The sequence below is a fragment of the Dasypus novemcinctus genome, chromosome 21 (assembly GCF_030445035.2).
Source record: "Dasypus novemcinctus isolate mDasNov1 chromosome 21, mDasNov1.1.hap2, whole genome shotgun sequence".
In the NCBI taxonomy this organism is placed as follows: Eukaryota; Metazoa; Chordata; class Mammalia; order Cingulata; family Dasypodidae; genus Dasypus; species Dasypus novemcinctus.
In genome coordinates this window covers 57,773,518-57,798,935 of record NC_080693.1, presented here as the reverse complement: position 1 = coordinate 57,798,935, position 25,418 = coordinate 57,773,518, and the positions used below count along the sequence as shown (strand labels likewise).

The window sequence follows — 25,418 nt, the reverse complement described above, 5'->3', positions numbered from 1 at the left end:
TATTCTTGAAGTAGGATTGTATATTTGAATGTGTGCGTATGTGTGCTTGTGTAGTTTAATGGAAGGATAAAACAGCTTAGAAATAATAGCCAAATATTAACTATTTCAGAGCAAAACTATTAATTTGACAAAAACAAATCATCATAAGCTTTTATTCAACTAGTAGTTATATATATATTCTGTGGCATATGTGGATTGGTAATAATATTAATAAGCCTCACCATCTGTTTGCAGTATAATTGTCATTCTGAAAAATACATATGGCTTAAATGACTATTTAAATGGTAGTACTCAAATTAGGAAGATTGAAAGAGAAGGGAGGAAATCCATTTCTAATACAAATGTATTGAAAAACAACATAGAAAAGATAATAGGATTTTCATAAGAAAATTTTAAATGAAAGGAATCAGAGTATAACTTGAATTCTACAAATAATGATAGATTAAGGGTCTCAAACCAAGGTTCCTGTTGGGATTAAGCAAATAACAAAAATCAATGATTTAGACTAGGAGTAGGAAATGAAGAGTCATGGGGTAGAGGCCAAACCAAAAAGTGCATGTCCCACATAAATGTATTCAAATTTTAAACTTTTTTTTGCCAAACAAAACATTTTCTGTGTTACAACAACTGTTTATCTTTTGCTTAAAACAGCTCTCTAAATTTGTTTTATGCTGGCTAGAACTTTGTTAGTTCCTTTTTAGCTAAGACTTTCAAGTACTCCTAAATTTAGTCTTTTAATGTTAGTTCATTTTATAGCAGTTCCCAGCACTACCAAATCTCGATTCTTCCTTAGATGGTTTTTTGCTTAGAGCTTCACTGTTGGTTGGGATAGCTGTTAGCCACATATAGATATTGAGCACTTATAGTCTGAATTGAAACGCGCTGTAAATGTAAAAGGTGATCAGTTTTCAAGGACTTAGTACGTTTAAAAGATGTAAAATGTCTTGTAATTTTTATATTGATTACATGTTGGAATAATATTTAGATATAATGGGTTAAAATATTTATTAAAGATCATTTCATCTGATTGTTTTTTTAAAAACCTCCTTAATTTGGTTTTTAGAAAACTTAAATAAAAAATTAGATTTGTGACTTGCGTCATATTTCTCTTGAATAATGCTTGTATAGAGAGTCCCTAATTTATAAATGAATTGATTCATTCAAAAAGCATTCATTGAGCACCTGTTACATGTCATATACTGTGCCAAATACATTGGGAATATAAAGAGAAGTAAGACTGTCCTTGTGTTCAGAGTATTTGAAACTCAATGTATTTTTAAACAGAAAATAACACTTGCTAAGGACTGTTATTCCTAGAGTTTCCTTGAGACTGAAACCTTTAGTTGGTTCCCTTTTCTCCACTTCAGCACATGAATTGTGTATTAACATACTCCTTTAAGGGAGCTCTCTCCTGGCAAAAGAAGAGAAGAGATATTGGGGATTTCCTACGGGGTGGAAGATGTGAATAGTAAGGCCTCAGTTTCAGCAGTTTGGCAGAGATGGGTGAGTGACTCTTGTGGCAGTGGATTGGGGTCTACGGAGTCAATTTCTGTGTGGCAAATTTTTAAAGTTCAGGCTTTTTTACAAAGTTGGAGATAAATTTAGCAAAGAAGGACTCTATTGTTTCAATTTGTAACCTGTTTCTGAGACAGAATCAGTGCTTGTGTCAGTAATCTCAGTAGATTAAAATGTGATTGTAGTGAAATTCAAGATGAAGAGTTTAGCACTCCTGTGAAGCAGAAAAATTCAGCACTTTGGCCTTGGGCTGCATTTCTAACTCCTGCTCGTCATCTCAGATGTAAATCAGTTGGTCAAAAGGTGAATTGGACAGTTATAGATTTTTTTTTTTTAAGATTTATTTTATTTATTTCTTTCCCCTTCCCCCCTCTGTTGTCTGCTCTCTGTGTCAGAGAGCATGGGCCAGTCCTCCACGTGGGCCATCTCACCTTCACCAGGAGGCCCTGGGAACTGAACCTGGAATCACCCATATGATAGATGGGAGCCTAGTTGCTTGAGCTACATCTGCCTTCCCCATTATACTTACGTTTTTTACATTTTACTTTTTATTTAGGAATACATGTACAGTGTACATATTAAAAAAAAAAAAAGTAAAAAATAGGTCTTTTTTCACCCCTGTCCTTTAGTCATTTAATTCCCCTTTCCAGAGGCAGTCACAGGTACCATTTTCTTTTGTATCTTTTTAATTTTAATTTAATTTTTTTAAAGATTTATTTTATTTATCTCTCTCCCCTCCTCTCTCCCCCGTCCCCCCCCAGTTGTCTGCTCTCTGTGTCCATTCTTTGTGTGTTCTTTTGTGTCTGCTTGCATTCTCAGTGGCACCAGGAATCTATGTCTCTCTCTTTTGTGTCATCTTGCTGTGTCAGGTCTCTGTGTGTGTGGTGCCACTCCTGGGTGGGCTGTGCTTTTTTCACATGGGGCAGCTCAGTGTGGGGTGCACTCCTTGCGTGTGGGGCTCCCCTACGCGGGGGATGCCTCTGCGTGGCACGGCACTCCTTGGCGTGTGGCAGCACTGCACGTGGGCCAGCTCACCACATGGGCCAGGAGTCCCTGGGTTTGAGCCCTGGACCTCCCATATGGTAGGCAGATGCTCTATCAGTTGAGCCACATCCACTTCCCTTGTATCTTTTTAGAATATCACAAATTTGGATATAATCAGTCTTTCATGTTTACATTATGAGTATGTAAATATTCATTACTGAATTTTGTAGTGTATATAGATATACTATGATTGTTTCTGTCTTTGTACAGTTCCCCCTGGAATTATTAGTTGGCATGCTTTTTCATTTGTTTATTTTTCTTTGTACTTATTGGTAATCTTTCCAGGAATTTCAAAAGTCCCAGTATATTTGATATGATCAAATCAATTATGTAACCTGTCAATACCATTTTTCTTCGGTAGGATCTTTCTGCTAGAGCTCTCTGTTCTTGTTCTCCAGTCAGTCTGTAATGGTTTGCTTTCCAGGCCTAATCCCACAACAATAGTGCTAGACTTCACTACACCTTGATTCTGGGGATTTCCTTTTACTCTTCTACTATATTGGATCCTTTGTTTCCTGGATTCTGTGTTTTCCTCATAGTTTAATCCTTTGATTATTGGTAGAGTACACTCTCTTCCAGATCTTTCTGGGATAGGAAGAGAAATTTTGAGACCTTCCATCTGAAAATATCTTTATTCTATCCTAATACTTCATTAACAGTTTGGTAGCAAAATGATTGTAAAAAATTTTTCTTCAGAATGTAGAAGTAGGAAGCGGACTTGGCCCAATGGATAAGGCATCCGCCTACCACATGGGAGGTCCATGATTCAAACCCTGGGCCTCCTCGACCTGTGTGGAGCTGGCCCATGCGCAGTGCTGATGCGCGCAAGGAGCGCCCTGCCACGCAGGGGTGTCCCTTGTGTTGGGGAGCCCCACATGCAAGGAGTGTGCCTCATAAGGAGAGCTGCCCAGTGCGAAAGGAAGTGCAGCCTGCCCAAGAATGGCGCCGCACACACGGAGAGCTGACACAACAACAAGATGATGCAACAAAAAAAGAAACACAGATTCCTGGTGCCGCTGATTAGGATAGAAGCGGTCACAGAAGAAAAACACAGCAAATGGACCCAGAGAGCAGACAACTGGGGGCGGGGGAGCAGGGAGAGTGGAATAAATGAATGAATGAATGAATGAATGAATAAATAAATAAATAAGTAAGTAAATAAATAAATAGTAGAAAAAAAAAGAATGTGGAAGTACTTGCTCCACTAACCTTCAAGTGTTGTTGCTGTTTGGAAATTCAATGCTTTTCTGATTCCTAAAGTACTTTATCCTCTAGTGTTCTGAAATTCCATTGTAATGAATCTTAGTTTGTTTCTTCATTCATTCATCAGTTCTGAAAAATTTATTGTTCTTTGATAGCTTGTCTTCTCCAGTTTGTCTTCTCTCTCCGGAACTCCTGGTTAACAGGTTTTAGAATTTATGGATTGATCCTACCTTTTATGTTATTGTTGACATGAATTTTAATTTTAAATATATCTTAAAATCCCTGTGACATTATTGTTATTTTTTTTTTCTAAAAGATTTATTTTTTATTTCTCTTCCCTTCCTCCCCCCCCCCCCCCACTGGTGTCTGCTCTCTGTGTCCATTCGCTGTGTGTTCTTCTATATCCGCTTTTATTATCCTGCAGCACTGGGAAACTGTCTCCTTTTTGTTGTGTCATCTTGCCGCAGCAGCTCTCCCCATGTGTGTGGCGCCACTCCTGGGCAGATTGCACTTTTTTCATGCAGGGCGGCTCTACTTGTGGGGTGTACTCCTTGCACTTGGGGTGCCCCTATGTGGGGACAACCCTGTGTGGCACAGCACTCCTTACATGTAGCAGCACCGCGCGTGGGCCAGCTCACCACATGGGTCAGTAGGCCCTGGGGATTGAACCCTGGACCCTCCATATGGTAGACGGTTGCTCTGTCACTTGAGCCATGTCCATTTCTCTTATTGTTATTTTAAACTGCTATTATTTACTTGTTTTACGTGCACATTTACTCTTTCCAATGTTTTTAATCCTTTTCTCTGTTAACACATTTCCATCTGGGATAATTTTTTTTCTACTTGAAGAACTCCTTTTAGTATTTTATTTCGTGCTGGTATGCTGGCAACATATTCATACTCTTTAATTTTCGGCCTACAGTGAGTTTTTTTGTCATAATTTTTGGAAGGATATTTTTGCTGGTTATGGATTTTTATTTTTTATTATTTTTTTAAGGGGGTACAGGGTTTTGAACCCAGGACTTCATACATGGGAAGCAGGTGCTCAACCACTGAGCTACATCTGCTGTCCTGGTTATGGATTTTAAAATTTTCATTTATTTTTCTTTCAGCCCTTTAAAGCTGTTCCATTGTCTCTTAGTTTCTATCATTTCTTTTGTCAGCCATGTCCTTTTTTTTCCTTAAACTTTTTATTTTGAAATAATTTCAAACTTATAAGACAGTTATAGAAATAATACAAAACACATACAGAGAATTCCAGTATACCCCCTCAGATCCACCAATTTTAACATTTTGCTATATTTGCTATATCATGCTATCAGTCTGTCTCTTGATCTATTTTCTAAACATTTGAGAGTAGGTTGTATACATAATGCTTCTTTTTTTTTTTTTTAAAGATTTATTTTTATTTATTTCTCTCCCCTTCCCCTCCTTCCCCAGTTGTCTGTTCTCTGTGTCCAGTTGCTGCGGGTTCTTTTTGTCCGCTTCTATTGTCAGCAGCACAGGAATCTGTGTTTCTTTTTGTTGCGTCATCTTGCTGTGTCAGCTCTCTGTGTGTGCGGCGCCATTCTTGGGCAGGCTGCACTTTCTTTCGCGCTGGGTGGCTCTCCTTATGGGGCGCACTCCTTGCACGTAGGGCTCCCCTACGCGGGGAACACCCCTGCGTGGCACGGCACTCCTTGCGTGCATCAGCAGTGCACATGGGCCAGCTCCACACAGGTCAAGGAGGCCCGGGGTTTGAACCACGGACCTCCCTTGTGGTAGACGGATGCCCTAACCACTGGGCCAAGTCTGCTTCCCTACATAATGCTTCTTAAGCACACGGTACTTCACATACATTTCCTGAGACTAAGGATATTATTAGCTTATGTAACCACTTTAAGTATAGTTACCAAGTTCAATAACTTTAACCTTGATATGAAGCTTTTTTTTTTTTTTGAATTGTGTGTTTATTAATGTATCAATAAAAGTGATTTGTTAAAAAAAAACTGAATGTTTATATATGTTACCATAATAAAAAATTGAATGTTCTAAAATTTGTCAACTGATATAATAATTCTCAAAAAAAAAATCAGATTTACAAGGAAGTACATTGTCACATTAATTATAAGAAGAAATAGTTGGAAACAATGTACATAGCCCAATACAGGAATGTTGCATATATTATGTACATAATAATATAAAGCTTTGAGTCTATATTCCAGTTGTTTTCATACGTACCAATAGTGTCCTTTTGGGCCTTTTGTCTTTAATTTGCTAGATCCAGTTCAGGATCATGTGCTGTATTTACGTGTCATTGTCTCTTTAGTTACTCCTACTTATTTATTTTTCAGTTGTGGAAATATATACAACATAAACATTCCTATTTCAGCTACTCTCAATCATACCATTTATTGGGATTAATCACATTCATGGTGTTGTGCTATCCTTATCACCAGCCATTACTACAACTTTCCCATCATTCCAGACAGAAACCCTATAAATGTTATGGATTAAATCCCCTTTATCCCTTCCTCCCACCCCTGGTGACCTGTACTGTACATTCTGTCTCTATACATTTATATATTTTAGCTATTTCATATAGGTCAAATATATAATATCTGTCCCTTTGTGTCTGACTTTATTTTCCTCACTGTGATGTCACCAAGATTCATCTATAAAGTGGCATATATCAGGACGTCATTCCCCATTTTAGAATTTCCTATATTCTTCCATTCAATCTTGGTTGCTATAACCAAGAGACAAAGTGTAGGTCCTTCTTTTTCTTGCATCTTCGTTCCTTTTTAAGACTAATATTCCATTTTATGTATACATTGTATTTTATTTTTCCATGCACCTGCTGATGGATATTTGGGTTGTTTCCACTCTTTGACTATTGTAAATAATGCTGATTTGAACATCGGTGTTCAAAAGTATCTGTTTGAGTCCCTGCTTTCAATTCTTTTGGGTATATACCAAAACAGGATTACCAGATCATAGGGTATTTCTGTGTTTAGTGAGATTTTCTTTTATAAATCATAAATGTTCATGATAAAGACCAATTTATTAAGATTTTCTTTTATGTAGTTCATGGGCTTTGTGATCTATATAAGAAATTGTTGCAAAATTCAAGGGAATTAATATTTTCTTCTGTTTCCATCTAGAAGTTTAGTAATTTTAACATTTACATTGAGGTGTTTGAGTTAAAATTTGCATGTGATGTGAGGCAAGAATAGAGGTTCAGTTTTTGGGTGTATGGCTAACTAATTTTTCCTGTACCACTTGTAATAAAGATTATTCTTTCTCTATTGGATTGCCTTGTCACCTCTGTTGAAATTCAGTGGGCCATAAGTGTGCTAGGTCTGTTTCTGGACTCTTTGTTCTGATCTGTTTTAAGTCTTGAAGTCATGTTGTATGAGTCCTCTAACTTTGTTCTTTTCCAAAATGATTTGAGGGGAGGAGATGTAACCTAAGTGTTTGAGTAGTTGAGCACTTGCTTCCCATATGTAAGGGAATAAGGTCCTGGGTTCAGTCTCTGGTACCTCATTAAAAAAAATGATTTGACTAGTACCTTTTAATTTCCACCAAAATTTTAGAATTAGCTTGTCAATTAAAAATTCCTGTTGATCTTTCTGATTCATGAACATAGTATATCTCTCCATTTATTCAGGTTTTCTTTAATCTCTCAGCAGATTGTAGGAGGCACCAGCTCATTTTATCTCCTATAGAGGATTTTATCTTTTTTTTGGGTAGACACAGTATATCCAGATCGCCTCGCTCCAGTTAAATCTGGTCTTTTTTTTTTCAGTTTGCTCTGCTGCTGTTTTGTAGCCTTTTCATAGATAAGGTTTCCCTTTACTTTTTGGGTCCTGAAATCCAATTTTTTTTCTCCTACCATCATGAAACTGCTGAAATGTAGGAGTTGACAAATTTCTTTAAGGGAAATTAAATGAAGAATGTTAGACTTTCTCCTCTGTGATTCCTTTTTTTCCTGTGGTCTTGGCCACTTGAATAATGGCTATTTGGGTACCCCTGAATTCCAGTTTTTGTTTTCCAAGCCCAGTGAGATTGCTCCAAGCTCAATGCCTCTGCTTTCTTCTTCAGCCTCTGTGTCCTACTTAAAAGTCAGCAAGTGTGCCAAGGGGATAAAGATTTTGTGATTATAGAGCTGATCTAATACCACCTATGCTGTCATAATTGGAAGCAGAAATCTGGAAGTGTCATTTTAAAATGTGAAGCATACTTTATTATGATATTTGTAGCAGAAGATATGGTACTTTGGGTATTTCTTTCATCTGTTTGTAGGTGAAAGAAATTACTGGCCTTAACCTAGATACAAATTATCATTAGTGAGTATTAAGACAGTAATTTAATAATATGAAGATAGTTATTAAAGTGTAAAATACTTTGTAAGCATTGCTTAGGAATAATTTTAAAAATCTGAACAATGCAGGTTATCCTTGTTATGTGATGTTTATTTATTTAACATACTGTTTTGCTTATTTTTTAAATTTACAAAAGTACATGCTTGAGATAAAATCAAATAATATATAACTATGTAATGTAGGCTATGAAAGATCTCTTCTTCTTTTCCTTCATTTCATGATGTAGCCCTCCAATCCCATAAATAACCATTGCTAATAATATGAGTTGTTGTATATGTGCAAATTTTTTCTTTAATCACAAAAGTTGGATTATGATAGACATTGTTTTGCAACTTTGTTTTTCAACTTGCTTTTTAAATTTGGTATGATGGATATCTATTAAGGCAGTATATATAAATATATTTCACAAAGGCTTAGTATTCTTTTGTATAGAAGTATTTTCTTTTTCTAACAAAAAGTTGCCATTTTTAGTGTAAAAAAATTTAGTGGCCTTAATTACTTTTATAGTGTTGTGCTACCATTACCACCATGTATTACCTAAGCTTTTTGTCACCCTAACTGCAACTCTGTACCCATTAAGCAATAATTCTATTCTCACCTCCCCTTGTACCTAGTAACTTCTGATTTAATTTCTGTCTCTGAATTTGCTTATTCTAGATATTTCATTTAAGTAGAATTATAAAATATGTGTTCTTTTATGTCTGGCTTATTTCACTTAGCTTAATGTTTTTAAGGTGTGTATCATTTTCTTTTATTATGGTATGTGGTAATAGTTTTATATATACATAACAAAATTTACTATTTTAATCATTTTGAAGCATACAATTCAGTGGCATTAATTGTAATCACAATGTTATGCAACTATCACCACTATAGTTCCATTTTTTAAAAAATCATCTAAAACGAAACTCTCTACTCATTAAGCAATAACTGTTCATTGTCCTTTCCTCCTAGCCTTTGGTAACTTCTAATCAACTTTCTGTCTTACAAATTTAAAGATGTATTATTTTAAAAAAATATATTTATTTAATGTTGGATATTTTAGCCCCTCCCTTTTTGCTGTTATGAACAGTAGCATGAAGGACATATAGGTATACCTCATTTTATTGTACTTCACTTTATTATGTTTCACAGATGCTGTGTTTCTTAAAAATTGAAGGTTTGTGACAACCCTGTATTGACCAAGTCTGTTGGCAATGCTTTTCCAACAGCATGTGCTCTCTTCATGTTCCTGTGGCACATTTTGGTAATTTTTGCAATATTTCAGACTTATTATATCTCTTATGGTGATCTGTAATCAGTGATCTTTGAAGTTACTAAAATAATTTTTTTGGGGTGCCATGAACTGTGCCCATATAAAATGGTGAAATTAATCAATAAATGTTGTATGTGTTCTAACAGCTCCACTGACCAGCCATTCCCATTTCTGTCCCTCTTCTCTGGCCTCCCTCTTTTCTGAGACACAACAATATTGAAATTAGGCCAGTTAATAAACTTACACTGGCCTCTAAGTGTTCAAGTGAAAGTAAGAGTGAGATGTCTCTCTTTTTAAATCAAAAGCTGGAAATGATGAAGTCTGATAAGGAAGCCATGTTGAAAGCCAAGATATGCCTAAAACTGAGCCTCTTGCAAAAACAGCCAAGTTATGAATGCAAAGGAAAAGTTCTTGAAGGAAATTGAAAGTGTTACCACAGTGATGGCATAAATATTAAGAAAACGAAACAGCCATTTTGCGGATATGGAGAAAGTTTTAATGGTCTAGATAAAAAAAACAAACCAGCCCCAACATTCCCTCAAGCCAAAGCCTAATCCAGAGGAAGCCTAACTACCTCTGGTGAAGAAGCTGCAGAAAAAATGTTTGAAGCTAGCAGAAGTTGGTTGATTGATGAGGTTTAAGGAAAGAAGGTGTCTCCCTAACATAAAATTGTAAGGCAAAGCACCAAGTGCTGATGTAGAAATTGCAGCAACTTTTCCAGAAGATCTAGCTAAGATAATTGCCGAAGGTGGCTACACTAAACAACTGATTTTCTTTGTAGATGAAACAGCTTTCTATTCAAAGAAGAACTAGGACTTTCATAGCTAGAGAGAAGTCAGTGCCAGGCTTTAAACTTCAATGGACAGGCTGACTCTCTTGTTATGGGCTCATGCAGCTGGTAACTTTAAGTTGAAGCCAGTGCTCATTTACCATTCTGAAAATCCTAGGACCTTTAAGAATTATGCTAAATCTCCTCTGCCTGTGCTCTCTAAATAGAATAACAAAGCCTGGATACACACGTATGTTTTCAGCTATTCAGTTTATTGAATAGAAGCAGCCCACTGTTGAGACCAACTGCTCAGGAAAAAAAAAGATTCATTTCAAAATATTACTGGTTGGGAGTAGATGTGGGGCTCAAGTAGTTGAGTGCCTGCTTCCCATATGGGAGGTCCTGGGTTCGGTTCCTGGTGCCTCCTAAAAACAAAAAGAAGTAAACAAACGAAAAAACCAACTCAGGGGAGTCAATGTGGTTCAGTGGTTGAATGCCAGCTTCCCACATATGAGGTCCCAGGTTCGACCCTCGACCCCAAAATAAAATAAAATAAAATAAAATAAAACTCATTAACAATGTACCTCGTGACCAAAGAGCTTTGATGGGGATGTACACCAAGATAAATGTTGTTTTCTTGTCTGCTAAAGCAACATCTGTTCTGTAGCCCATGAATCAAGGAGTAATTTTGACATTAAAGTCTTAATATTGAAGAAATATATTTTGTAAGGCTGTAGCTGCCATAGATAGTCATTCCTCTGATGGTTCTAGGCAAAGTCAGTTGAAAACCTTCTGGAAAGGATTCACCTTGCTAGATGTCAGTAAAAACATTGGTGATTCATGGGAAGAGGTAAAAATACCATAATCAACAGAAGTTTGGAAGAAGTTGATTTCATCCCTCCTTAGATGACTTTGAAGGTTTCAAGACTTCAGTGGAAGAAGTAACTGCAGCTGTAGTGAAAATAGCAAGAGAACTAGAATTAGAAGTGGAGCCTGAAGATGTGACTGAATTGCAGCAGTCTCATGAAACTTGAATGGATGTGGTGTTACTGTTTATGGATGAAAAAACAAAGTGGTTTCTTGAGATGGAATCCTCTCTGGGTGAGGATGCTGTGAAAATAATTGAAATGACAACAATGGATTTAGATTACAACATAAACTTAGTTGATAAAGCAGTGGCTGGTTTTGAGAAGATTGATTCCAGTTTTGAAAGAAGTTCTACTGTAGGTAAAATGCTATCAAACAGCATTGTATGTTACAGAGAAATTCTTTGTGAAGGGAAGAGTCAGTCAATGTGGCAGACTTCGTTGTTTTATTTTAAGAAATTGCCACAGCCACCTCATCCTTCAATAACCATCACCCTGATCAGTTAGGAGCCACCAATATCCAGGCAAGACCCTCCACCAGCAAAAATGTTACGACTTGCTGCACGCCCAGGTGATGGTTAACATTTTTAGCAATTAAGTATTTTCACACTAAGGTATATACCTTTTTTTTTTTTTAAAGATGTAGTGCCATTGCACACTTACTGAGACTACAGTATGGTGTCAGCATAGCTACTATGTGTACTTGGAATCCAAAAAACTCATGACTTGCTTTCTTGTTAAAGTCTAGACTAGAACCCATAGCATCTGTGAGGTATACCTGTATATATGTACCTATGAAAATATACCTAACTATGAGTTGGATAAAAATTAAGAATATTGAATTAAAAATTTTAACAGATAATTACCAAATATATCACTTAAAAAGTTTGCACTGATTTACACTTCCATCAACAGAGTATGAGAATGCTCTTTTCTTTATATTGCTATTACACTGGATGTGGTTATCATTCTTTTTATTCTTTGCTGATCTGGGACATGAAAAATGTTTTAATTTTACCCTATTCGTGGGTTTGAGTATCTCTTCAATCTCTTCATATACTTATTGTCCTTTTTTTCCCCCCCTTACAATTGTAATTTTTTTAATCCAATTTGTATTGCTTTGAGCATGTATTTTATATATTGTAGATAAACCCTTTGTTAGAGATATTTCATCAAATCTTTTACAGTTTAGCTTTATGGTATCTTTTGCCTTAATAGTCAAATATGACAGTTGAGTGAATTTTTAAAAAAATTTTTATTGAAGTATATCACTCATACATAAACATATGTAAACAATAAGTATATAATAATAGTTGTGAACTTACGAAACATATGTAACATCATACAGGACTCTCCTAACTCACCCTATTACCAATAACTTGCATTGGTGTTAAACCTTTTTAACTAATGATTAAAAAGCATTGTCAAAATATTACTACTAACCAAAATATTTTTCCCCCAACCAACCCTATTATTATTATCATTATATCATTTATATATGAACATACCTAAACAAGTGTATAGCAAAAGTTGTGAACTTACAAAGCAAACATGCATAACACCATACAGGGGTCCCATACATCAGCCCTCCACCAACACCTTGAATTGTCATGAGACATTTGTTACAAATTATGAAAGAATATTGTCAAAATCTTACTACTAATCATAGTTCTTATCTCACGTTTGGTGTGTTTTCCCCCCAACCCACTCTATTATTATTTTTTAAATATATTTTTTATGACAGAAGTTGTAAATTTACAAAACAATCATGCACATATGCAGAATTCCCAAACAACACCCTTCCATCAACACACCACACTATGGTGGAACATTTGCTACAGATAAGATCATATCATCTGATTGTTACCATGTCCATAGTGTACATTTGGCTCACATTTTCCATACTGCCTGATTATCAACACAGTACGTCTTTTGCATAGATGCAAGAATATTATATTGTAATTACATTTTATTATATATTAGTATATATTATATAATTATATATATTATATATAATATATAATAATATATTACTTTACTAACCACAGTCCACAGGTCACTCCAGCTGTATTTTTCCCATGCTTTCCCACATTCCCCCACCCTGCAGAAGTGATAGACATTTGCTCTAGCTCACAAAGGACACTCTTGGATCTGTACCATCAACCACAATTCTCACCCACCTCTTGGTTTACTGTGCTATCCAGTTCCTAGATTATTCTCTAGTATTCTGTCAGTTGGCATTTACATCCCTAGACTACCATTTCAGCCACATCCCCATTTATATACTAGCTGTTACTATTTGTTACTATCCACTCTATACATTTCCACACTTTTACATTAAAGCTAATTAAAACTTCTACATACATTAAACATCAGTAGTCCATCTCAGTCCTCCTCTTATCTCCTTTAAAATCTCACTACCTACCACCAGGTCTCGAAGGCATTTTCCTATAATTTCTTCTAGGAGCTTTATTGTTCTTGCTTTTGTTTTTAGGTTTTTTAATCCATTTTGAGTTAATTTTTGGATAAGGTGTGAGAGAGGGTTCCTCTTTCCTTCTTTCGGCTATGGATATCCAATTCTTTCAGCACTGTTTGTTGAATGGATTGTTCTGCCTGAGCTGTGTAAGTTTGACGGGCTAGTCAAAAATCACTTGACCATACATGTGAGGGTTTGTTTCTGAACCATCAGTTCGGTTTCATTGGTTTATTGTGTCTGTCTTTATATCAGTACCATGCTGTTTTTACAACTATATCTAGGTAATATGATTTAAAGTCCAAAGGTGAGGGTTTGTTTTTCCTTTTTATGAGGTTTCTGGCTATTCAGGACCCCTTACCCTTCCAAATAAATATGATGATTGTGTTTTCAATTTTTCCTTTAATGCTGGTGGAATTTTTATCGGTATTGCATTAAATCTGTGTATCAGTTTGAGTAGAATTGATGTCTTTATGATATTTAGTCTTCCAGTCCATGAGCATGGAATGTTCTTCAAGTTATTTAGGCCTTTTTAAAATTTCTTTTAACACTGAATTGCAGTTTTCTGAATACAAGTGCTTTACATCGTTGGTTAAGTTTATTCCTGACTATTTGAGTTTTATCTGTCATATTTTATTTTCCCCATTCTTTTGACACTTTTAGTTACTTTTACTGATACAATCTTCATATCTAGACTCTCTTCCAGGCCTCTCCTGTCTTTTCTTTTTAGGCTCTAGCACACCCTTAAGTATTTCCTGAAAATCTTGTCGCTTGCTTAGAAATGCTCTCAGTTTCTATTTATCTGTGGATATTCTAATCTAGCCCTCATTTTTGAAAGACAATCTTGCTTGATATAAGATTCTTGGCTGGAAGTTTTTCTCTGTAGTATCTTAAATATATCAGACACTGTGTTCTTGCCTCTATGATTTCTGGTGAGAAATCACTCTTATTGGATATCCCTTATATGTTATGCATTGCTTTTCTTTTGCTGCTCTCATTCTCTCTTTATCTTGGCGTTTGACATTCTGATGAGTGTGTGTCTTGGAGTTGTTGTTTTTTTGGATTTTTTCTGATGGAAGTATGTTGTGCTTCTTGGACATGGATATCTATGTCCTTCAATTGGGCTGGGAAATTTTCTACCATTATTTCTTCAAATATTCCCTCTGCCCCTTTTCTCTTCTCTTCTCCTTCTGGGACAGCCGTGACACATATGTTTGCATGCCTTTTGCTGTTATTTAGTTCTCTGAGACCTTGTTTTTCCATTCTTTTCTTCATCTTTTCTTTTGTATGTTCACTTTGAGAGTCTGTTTCTTCAACCTGACCAATCCTTTCTTCTGCCTCCTCAAAGCTGCTATTACATGATTTCAGTGTTTTTTAAATTTTAATTTATTGTGCCTTTCATTCCCATAGGATCTGCTATTTCTCTATGTTTGCTTTGAAATTCTTCTTTGTGCTCATCTTCGTAATATCCTTAATCTCTTTAGCCATCTCATTGAATTTATTAAGGTGATTTGTTTCAACATCTTTGATTAGTTGTCTCAACTCCTTTATGTCATCTGGAAGCTTATCTTGTTCCTTTAACTGGACCACGGCTTCCTGTTTCTTGGTGTGGATTGTAATTTTTTGTTGGTGTCTTGGCATCTGGCTTACTAGAATATTTATTCTGGGTGCAGTTTTTCTCTTTAGTTTAGGGCTTCCTGTCCTTTCTCCCTTGCTGTTTGTGCAGTAGGAGCCAAGCATGTAGTTGGTGCTGTAAGCTGAGGAGGCTCAAGCTGCCCTCATTGCACCAGGGACCAATGAAGCTTCTCCCAGCATTCTCCTTTGCCAGGGATAGGACAGAGTCACAGCTGTGTGAAATAATCCAAGTTATGCAGGCCTAGACTGTAGTTGCCCAGAGAGACTGATGAAGCTTCACACTTCTTTCTCCCCTGCTTGTGGCAGGGATGGAGCTGTAGGTGTGGGCAGCAATCTATGCAGTGCGGGTCCAAGATGACCGCTGTGATCCCAGTAGACTTCCGATTTTCAGTCTTTGCCAGCCAAAGTTACATGCAGTTACTTGGCTAAGCTGGTACAGGTCTGCCAGCTTCCTCCGTGCCAGAGGTGGGGCTAAAGCCTAGGCTAGGACTGCAGGCTGATCTGGGAGGAAAAAACTGGTTCCTAACGTCACTGTGATTTTTGGTCCTGGCTGCCCCTCAGGCTGGGAATGGAGTAAAAATGGTGGCCACTGGCCTCTTTCTGACTTAGTCTGATTCACAACCCAGCTGTTCCCAGGATTATATCTTAGCCAGCAGTCTACCAATCAGTAGCCGAAATCGGCAGTCAACCGTCTTCTCCTGTTTTTGGGAAATGGAGCTTCAAATTCAAGCCACAGAATAGCTCCTTGGGCAGCTCATGCTGCCAGAGTAGGATTATCACCAGCCTCTGTGGGTTAGCTGCTGATTTCCTGGAGAGGTTGGTGCAGGTCCCTGCACCTTCCTCCCTGCTGGAGGTGACACTGGGGCCTAGGCTGGAGCTGCAGTCTGACCTGGTTGGAAGGAAGCCACTCCTCACCAGCACTGTGATTTTCAGTCTGCCCCGCTTCCCCTTGTGCCAGATATGGAGTTAAGATGGCGGCTACCAGCCTCTTTCTGGTTTGGATAGACTCAAACTTTAGCTGTTCTCAGGATTATACTGTAGCCCACTGAATTTACTCATCAGTAGCTGAAATTGGTGCCCAACCGTCTCTTCCTTCCCCATTTTTGGGAAGTGGAGCTTTGAGTTGCAGCCACGGAACAGCTCCCAAGGTGGCTTGTGCCTCCAGTGGAGGATGGGCACCAGCCTCCATGGTGTGGAGTGCTCTACTTATAAGTTTTCTTTGCAGATGGGCAGTCCCCTCCTTCCATTCCTTCAAGGATGTTGCAGGATGTTCTTCTGGCCTCCTGGAGCCCCTAAACAAGTCCTTCATCTAGCTCCAGAGAGCTCTGGGTATTAACTAACTGCCCTGTAGCAGGAACTGACTCTAGGAACTTCTTCCTCCACTGCCATCTTGGTGGTTCACCCCGTTGAGTGAATTTTAAAACTTACCTTTCTGCCTCCATGATTAGTCTTCAGTTTACTGAAAGAATATTTTCCATCTTAAGCTTGAGTTCTCTTTTGTGGTACCTTTCTAGATTTTATACCCTAATTAAAGTTTCTGAACTTGATTCAGGATATGATATTATGGGTCTACAAATTAGAATTCCTAATTACCAGTCTGTTGACCATACATATGGTTGCTGAGTAATCTTGGGATTTATTGCATCATCTTCCTGTGTCAGCTCTCCATGTGTGCACTGCCACTCCTGGGTAGGCTGTGCTTTTTTCACACCGGGCAGCTCTCCTTGCTGGGTGCACTCTTGTGTGTGGGACACCCCTACGTGGTGGACACCCCTGCGTGGCATGGCACCCCTTGTGCACATCAGCACTGCATGTGGGCCAGCTCCACATGGGTCAGGAGACCCTGGGTTTGAACCCTGGACCTCCTATATGGTAGGTGGCCACTCCTATCAGTTGAGCCAAATCCGCTTCCCTGAAAAGCCAGTTTAGGGGAAGAGGACGTGGCTCAATTGATAGAGCGTCCGTCTCCATATGAAGGGTCCAGGGTTCAATCCCTAGGGCCTCCAGATGTGTGTGGTAAGCTAGCCCATACACAGTAATGTCATGCACAAGGAGTGCCATACCATGCAGGAGTGCCCCTGCGTAGGGGTGCCCCACGTACAAGGAGTACGCCCCGCAAGGAGAGTTGCCCCGTGTGAAAAAAGCGCAGCCTACCCAAGAGTGGCGCCACACACACGGAGAGCTGACACACAAGATGACGCAACAAAAAGAAACATAGATTCCCGTGCTGCTGACAGCAACAGAAGCGGACAAAAGAAGAACATGCAGCAAATGGACATAGAGAGCAGACAATGGGGGGTTTTGAGGGGAAGGGAAGAGAAATAAAAAATAAATCTTTAAAAAATAAAAAATATAGCAAATAGGGAACTTCTGTAATAAAGCTAAATAGGCTTTTTAAAAAGGATTTTTAAAAAAATTTTATTTCTCTCCCCTTTCCCCTGTTGTCTGCTCTGTGTCCATTCACTGTGTGTTTTCCTGTGTCCGCTTGAATTATCTGGCAGCACTGGGAAACTGTGTCTTTTTTTGATGTGGCTCAAGTGATAACGCCTCCACCTATTATATGGGAGGACCTGGGTTTGATCCCTGGGGCCTCCTGGTGAAAAAGAAGAGAAAGTGTGCCTGTGTGGTGAGCCAGTGGCCTGTATGTGGCAAGCCAAGTGCCTGTGTCACGAGCCAAGTGCCTGTGTGACGAGCCGAGTGCCTGCGTGGCGAGCCGAGTGCCTGTGTGGTGAGCCGAGTGCCCATATGAGTGCCTGCGTGGTGAACCAGTGCCCGTGCAAGTGAGTCATGCAGCAAGATCATGACACAACAAAAAAGAGACTAAGGGGATAGTCAAGGTGAAGCACAGCAGAAACCAGAAACTGAGGTGGCGCAGCTGACAGGGAACCTCTCTCCACATCAAAGGTCCTCAGGATCAAATCCTAGGAATCCTAGAGGAGAAAAAATGAGAAGATCAAAAAGAGAAATAGATACAGAAGATCACACATCGAATGGATACAGAAAGCAAAAACAGCAGGGTGGTGGGAGGGGGAAGGGAAGGGAGGAAAATAAAATAAATCTTTAAAAAAAAAAAGAAGTCAATGAGTCAACATTTTAATCACACTGACCAAGTTATTTTCTATTCAAGAATTTGCTTTTCAGGTTGTGTCTTTAAAATGTATCCATCCATATATTTGGATTAAATTTATACATCTAAAACATGCTCAGAATCCTGATCTTAAGTATAAACCATAACTTATCAAAGCATAGTCCAAATACTACACAGTAATGCTACCATTTAGATTTATATGCTTCAGCTGAGAGGCTTACTTTACAAATAGGAGTTTTGCCCTGTTTCTCCAGAATAAATGTCCCTGTGTCTGAAACTTTAAATGATAATAAAAAAAGATTCAAATAATTCATGCTATGCATTTTCCTTCATTGGGCTTTGATAAACTCTGCTCCAAATCTCTCACCCTTGTTTTTTCCTTTCAGGTTGCAGCACCCCTTTTAGTATCTCTTGCAAGCTGGTCTTTTGGTAACATAGTCTATCAGTTTTTGTTTGTCTGTGAAGACTTTGAACTCACCTTCATTTTTGAAGGACAGCTTTTCTGGATACAGAATTTTTGGCTGGGAGTTTTTCTCTTTCAGTACCTTAAATACATCATACTACTTTCTTTTCTCCTTCATGGTTTCTAATGAGAGGTTGGCACTTAAGCTTATTGAGTTTCCCTTGTATGTGATGCTTTGCTGTTCTCTTGCTGCTTTCAGAATCCTTCCTCTCTTTAACTCTGATATTTGTCATTCTGAATAGTAGTAGGTGTTCCCGGGTAGGTCTATGCAAATTTATTCTGTTTGGGGTGCGTCATCCATCTTGGATATTGATATTTATTTATGTCCTTCATAAGGGTTGGGAAGTTCTCAGTCATTATTTCCTCAAATACTCTTTCTGCCCCTTTTCCATTCTCTTCTTCTGGGACACCAATAATGTAAATGTTTGTGCATTTTGCATTGTCATTCAATTCCCTGAGAGTCTGTTCCATTTTTTCCATTCTCCTTCTGTTCTCCTGTCTTTTCCAATTCAGATGTTCTGTCCTTGAAATCACTAATTTTGTCTTCAAGCAATTCAAATCTGCTCTTAATAGGCTTTTTTTTTTTTAAGGTTTATTTTATTTAAGGTTTATTTTATTTATTTCTCCCTTCCCCCCTGCCCATTTGTGTCCATTTGCTGTGTGTTCTTCTGTGTCCGCTTCCATTCTCAGCGGCACCAGGAATCTGTGTCTCTCTTTGTTGCATCATCTTGCCGCGTCAGCTCTCCGTGTTTGCGGTGCCACTCCTGGGTGGGCTGGGGTTTTTTTGCGCAGTGCATCTCTCCTTTCAGGACGCATTCCTTGCACGTGGGGCTCCCCTACATGGAGGAGAACCCTGTGTGGCATGGCACTCCTTGCACATGGCAGCACTGTGCATGGGCCAGCTTACCACACGGTTCCTTGATTTGAATCCTGGACCTCCTATATGGTAGGATCTATGAGTTGAGCCACATCTGCTTCCCTCTTATATGCTTCTAATGTATTTTTAATCTCATCCATGGTGTCTTTCATTCCCATGAGGTCTGTTACTTTTCTTTGTAGGCTCTCAAGTTGTTCTTTATGCTCTTCCAGTATCTTCTAATATCCTTTTTTTCTTAAAGGATATTTTTTCTGTAAATTTTTCTGTAAGTTCTTTGACATGATTTAGGAGATTTGTGTGATTATCACTGATGAGATTGTATTAAATCCTGTATCTTTTTAGGATATTTGGTATGTTCTTCTGTCTGGGCCATCTCTTCCTGTTTCGTAGTATGGTTTATAATTTTTTCCTAATGTCTAGACATCTGAATATGTTGATGTCTTCACTCTGATGGCTAATTTCTCTCTCTTGCTTATTTTTTCCCCCCACAGCTCTTCTTTGATATTTGGGTGAACTTATTCTGTCTTTAAAACTGCCCAGTTTAAGTTTTCAAAATTAGGCTAGAAACTCAACTATGGGGCACAGATTTCCTCACTGGGGTTGGATAGAGTGCAAGCAGTTTTTGTCCATGCAGTTTCCAGACAGGCCAGCAGATGGCACTAGTCACCTTTCCATGGAGGTGTTTCAGTCTGGGCTTTCTTGTATTCCTGTGTTGAATTGCCAGATCAGAGATTCAACTTGTGCTTTGCTGGCAGAATTCAATGCAGAAAAGCGCCCCATCCTCCCCTCCCTATTCCCTTACAAAAGCGGACAGGAAAGATGTCTTTTCCCCTCTCAGTTGACTGCAGTGAGACAGGGATTTTATCCCAGCTTAATATCTTGGGGTTGAGGAAGGGAAGACCTTCCTGGCTGCTACTGGGGCTTGGGAACTCATGCTTATCTTTTCAGCTTCTTTGTCTCTCTGTCCCTTGTCCTCCTGGGAGTTGTGTAGCACTATCCTCATTTGCTGACCCCCAAACTAGGTCCCCCAGACAGGTTCTTTCTCCATTTTTGTGAGAACATTCAGCTCTGCCTGTCAATCTGTCGCCATCTGATCTTTTATATATGTTTTATTAGATCACAACTGTTAGTTTCGTTAATTTTTTTTTTAAGATTTGTTTTATTTATTTCTCCCCTGCCTCCGTTATCTGCTCTCTGTGTCCATTTGCTGTTTGTTCTTCTGCGTCCGCTTGCATTATCCAGCAGAACTGGGAAACTGCATCCCTTTTTGTTGCGTCATCTTGCTGTGTCAACTGTCCCTGTGTGCGGTGCCACTCCTGGGTGGGCTGCGCTTTTTTCCCGAGGGGCGGCTCTCCCTGTGGGGTGCACTCCTTGAGCGTGGGGCACCCCTACGCGGTGGTGCCCCTGCATGGCAGGGCACTCCTTGCATGCGGCAGCACTGTGCACGAGCCAGTTTACCACATGGGTCAGAAGGCTCTGGGGATTGAACCCTGGACCCTCCATATGGTAGATGGATGTTCTACCAGTTGAGCCACGTCTGCTTCCCAGTTTTGTTAACTCTTTATTCTTATTTTCCTACTTGTTCTGTCAATTATTAGTTAATGTTTACATGTCATATCTTTCCCCATTCTTTTACTTTGAACCTTTCTGAGTCCTGCATTTTAAGTATATCTCTTGTAAACAGCATATTGTACATTTTTTCCATTCTTAGATCCAATCTGAAAATCTTTTTCTTTTAAATGAAGCATTTACTCCGTTTACATTTAATGTAATTACTGTTATATTTGGCTTTAAACTTACCACTTGGTTATGTATTTTCTCTTAATATCTCTTAATTTGAAAGATTTTTTTTCCAAATTAAAAAATTCACTGTTAATTGATTCTTTTACCTTGTTCCTCGGCAATGCAAGGGTCTTAGAGCACTTAGTCTTCATTTATCTCCCTTCTGACTTATATGCTATTGTTGTGGTTTAGTTTAATTCTCTTATACTTATAAAAAGTTATTTCAGACTCATAAGACATTATTGTGTTATACAGTGTTATGCTCGCTCACTTAAATTTGCCCAGATAATTACTATATGTGTTGCTCATCATTCCAAATTTCCTCTAAAGCCATTTTCTTTTTGAAGAAGGCAAAGTCTTTGTTTTTGCTTTTTTGAGCATATCTTTGCTTTTTTTAATTAACCTTCATTTTGAAAGAGGAATTTTTTTTATTCCAACTTTATTGAAGTATAATTTACTTAGAGTAAAATTTGTTCTTTTTCTGGAGCCCTTTTTACATTTTGATGAATCTTGATAAAGTGCAACAGTGTTATACCCTTTACTTTTTATCTATAACGTACATTTTGAAGATTATTTTCACTGTGTATAAAATTCTAGATTGGCAGTTATTTTCTCAGCACATTCCATTGTCAGTCTTCTTCCATTTTTGGTTTTGAGAAGTCAGCTTTTAGGCTCTTTTTTCTTAGATGAAAGTCTTCCTCCCAGTCTCGTATCTCAGCTTTTAAAAATTTTCTGTCTTTGGTTTTCTGCAATTTAACTATACCAAACCCAGTTGGTTTGTGAAAAAAATGTAGTATGTTTGGGATTTGGAGGTCTTGGTGAATATATGACTCAATATCTTTAATTGATTTTAGAAACGTCTCAGCCACTATCTTTCCAGATATTGCTTCTCCTTCATTTTGTCCTCTTATCTCCCTCCTGGGCTTCCATTAAATATATGTTTGGCCTTGTAATGTATCCTCTGTATTACTTATCTTCCCTTGTTGTTGTCATTTTTGTTTTTTATGTTTTTGCACTATGTACTTTGTTTTGGATCTTTTTCCTGGTTTATCTTCCAGTTCACTAATTCTCTCTTCAGCTATATCTAATCTCTTTTAAGATTGTCCTTGAGTGTTGGTGGTCGTGATTTCATGTTTTAGTCCTAGATTTTTTTTCTTGAAAAAAAAATTTTTCTAAGATTTCTTTCTTTCTCTCCTCTCCCCCCCCCCCCCCCCCCATTGCCTGCTCTCTGTGTCCATTCACTGTGTGTTCTTCTGTGTCTGCTTGTATTCTCATTAGGTGACTCTGGGAACCAGGACCTTCCCAAGTGGGAGAGAGGTGCTTGTTCTCTTGGGCCACCTCACCTCCCAGTCTGCTTCATCTCTTATTGTTTCTCCTCTGTGTCTCTTTTTGTTGTGTCATTTTGTTGCTGTGCCAGCTGTCTGGGCCAGAACTCCTGTGCAAGGCAGCACTCTGCATGGGCCATCTCTCCACATGGACCATCTCTCTGTGCGGGCCAGCTTGCCTTCACCAGGAGGTCCCAGGTATCAAACTTTGGACCTCCTGTGTGATAGATGGGAGCCCAATCACTTGAGCCACATCTGCTTCCCTGCTTGTCTTTTTTCCCCCTTAAAGTAGCTTCTTGTTTTCTGATCAATTTTTCAGGCTTTAACTTTTTTCTCCTTGAACATAGTAAACAGATAAATGAGTAGTCTAGTAATATCTAGGGTTCCTGTTTTGTTTGCCCATTGTTTTAGCTGTTTTTACTTAACTTGTTTTGTCTTCTGATGTGCCACAGTTTGAGTGCTGAATATTGAATTGGGAAAATTGTGTGATCAAAATAGGATAATGTTATCTTCATCTAGAGAGGATCTTTTTTAAAAGGAGGTACTGGGGATTGAACCCAGGACCTCATACATGGGAAGCAGATGCTCAGTCACTGAGCTTCAAGCACTCCCTCTACAGAGGTTTTTTTTTTTCCTTCATCTGGGGATCACTAGTACCCAAGGATTACGTTTTTCCAATTTCAGATATTTTTTTTTAAAGATTTATTTTATTTATTTCTCTCCCCTTCCCAGTTGTCTGTTCTCGTGTCCATTTGTTGCATGTTCTTTTTGTCTGCTTCTGTTGTTGTCAGCGGCACGGGAATCTGTGTTTCTTTTTGTTGTGTCAGCTTGCTGCGTCAGCTCTCCATGTGTGCGGCGCTGTTCCTGGGCAGGCTGCACTTTCTTTCACGCTGGGCGACTCTCCTTACGGCCTGCACTCCTTGAGCGTAGGGCTCCCCTACATGGTGGACACCCCTGCGTGGCACGGCACTCCTTGCGTGCGTCAGCTCCACACGGGTGAAGGAGGCCCAGGGTTTGAACTGCGGACCTCCCATGTGGTAGACAGATGCCCTATCCACTGGGCCAAGTCCGCTTCCCTGATTTTTATATTTTCTGAAATCTAGTTGCATTCCATGTGTGGGCTAGTTTTCTTTTTGTTCACCTTTACTGTGACAGTATCACTTCTTTGGGTTTTTAGTCCAAATCAGGGGTTAGTTTACCAGGGCTGTCAATGTTGTTGTTGGGCCCAGGACGCCTAGAATGCAGGGCTTCTTCTTTCTGGAATTGCATCATCTTCTAGATGTTCTTATCCTGTTGCTCTTTGATGCTTTTAAGAGATCCCACCCCACCCGTGCTGCCACCTAGCTTTTTTAGTTTTAGTAGGTGGCCATTGCAAGGCTTTGTTGAACTGTGAACGTTTTTTTTCATTGCACTGTGAAATGCTTTCTAAAACCACAGAAACAATATCATGGGTAAGTTGCCAACCAAATAACAAAATAAAGCCCTCAAAATGTGTTTGATTTAGTATACTAAACTATTCAGTCATATGTGGGTTATAAAAGATTATGCAAGCTAGATTGTCTATTATTTACATATAGTATTAGTTGGAGGAAAGTATATTCTGAGTTCCAAATATATATCTTATAAAGGACTTTTGGAAGTATAGCAGAATTGGGGCCTGGTATTAGAAATTTTCAAAGATTTTGTATTTGTATCTCAGGATACCAGGGCAGGGGAGCAGGTGTAGCTTAGTCGGTCCTGGGTTCAATCCCTGGTACTTCTCTCAAAAAAAAAAAGAAAGAAAGAAAAAAGATACCAGGGCAAAACTATTTACTTACTTATTTATTTATTTATTTTTATTTTATTTCTCCCCACCCCATTTGTCTGTTCTCTGTGTCTGTTTGCAGCGTGTTCTTCTTTGTCCGTTTCTGTTGTGACTGTCAGCGGCACAGGGATCTGTGTTTCTTTTTGTTGCGTCATCTTGTTGTGTCAGCTCTCCATGTATGCGGCGCCATTCCTGGGCAGGCTGCACTTTCTTTTGCGCTGGGCGGTTCTCCTTACGGGGCACACTCCTTGTGCATGGGACTCCCCTATGCAGGTGGACGCCCCTGCGTGGCACAGCACTTCTTGCACACATCAGCACTGCGCGTGGGCCAGCTCCACACAGGTCATGGAGGCCCGGGGTTTGAACCTTGGACCTCCCATGTGGTAGGCGGATGCCCTATCCATTGGGCCAAGTCCACTTCCCTGAAGACTTTTCATATACCCCTTTCTGATCACATCCCCTACCTTACCCCCCAGAGATTACCTTATACTGACTTTTTTTTCCTCCTTTTTTTTTTTTTCCTTCTTTTTTTGAGGTACTAGGGCCAGGAATTGAACCTGGGACCTCATGTGAAGTCAGTGCTCAACCACTGAGCCACGTTGGCTCCCCTACCCTGACTTTTTTTAAATTTTTAAAATTTATTGAAGCGTATCACTCATACACGAACATATGTAAACAATACGTGTATTGTTAAGTGTAAGTTGTGAACTTAACAAAACAAACATATATAACATCATACAGGGCTTTCATATCTCACCCTACCGCTAGTACCTTGCATTGTTGTTAAACAATTTTAACTAATGATTAAAGAGCATCCTCAAAATATTACTACTAACCAAAGTATTTTTCCTCCAACCTACCCTATTATTATTTTTATATCATTTGTATATGAATATACATAAACAATAAGTGTATAGTAAAAGTTGTGAACTTATAAAACAAACATGCGTAACAT

The 25,418-nt window shown here is 38.7% G+C and overlaps 1 protein-coding gene across 2 annotated transcripts in view; it reads left to right on the top strand.

The window, feature by feature from the left end:
• NPEPPS (aminopeptidase puromycin sensitive) overlaps positions 1 to 25,418 on the top strand; it is a 125,070-nt gene that overhangs the window by 16,717 nt on the left and 82,935 nt on the right. The gene's annotated exons all lie outside the window — the stretch shown is intronic.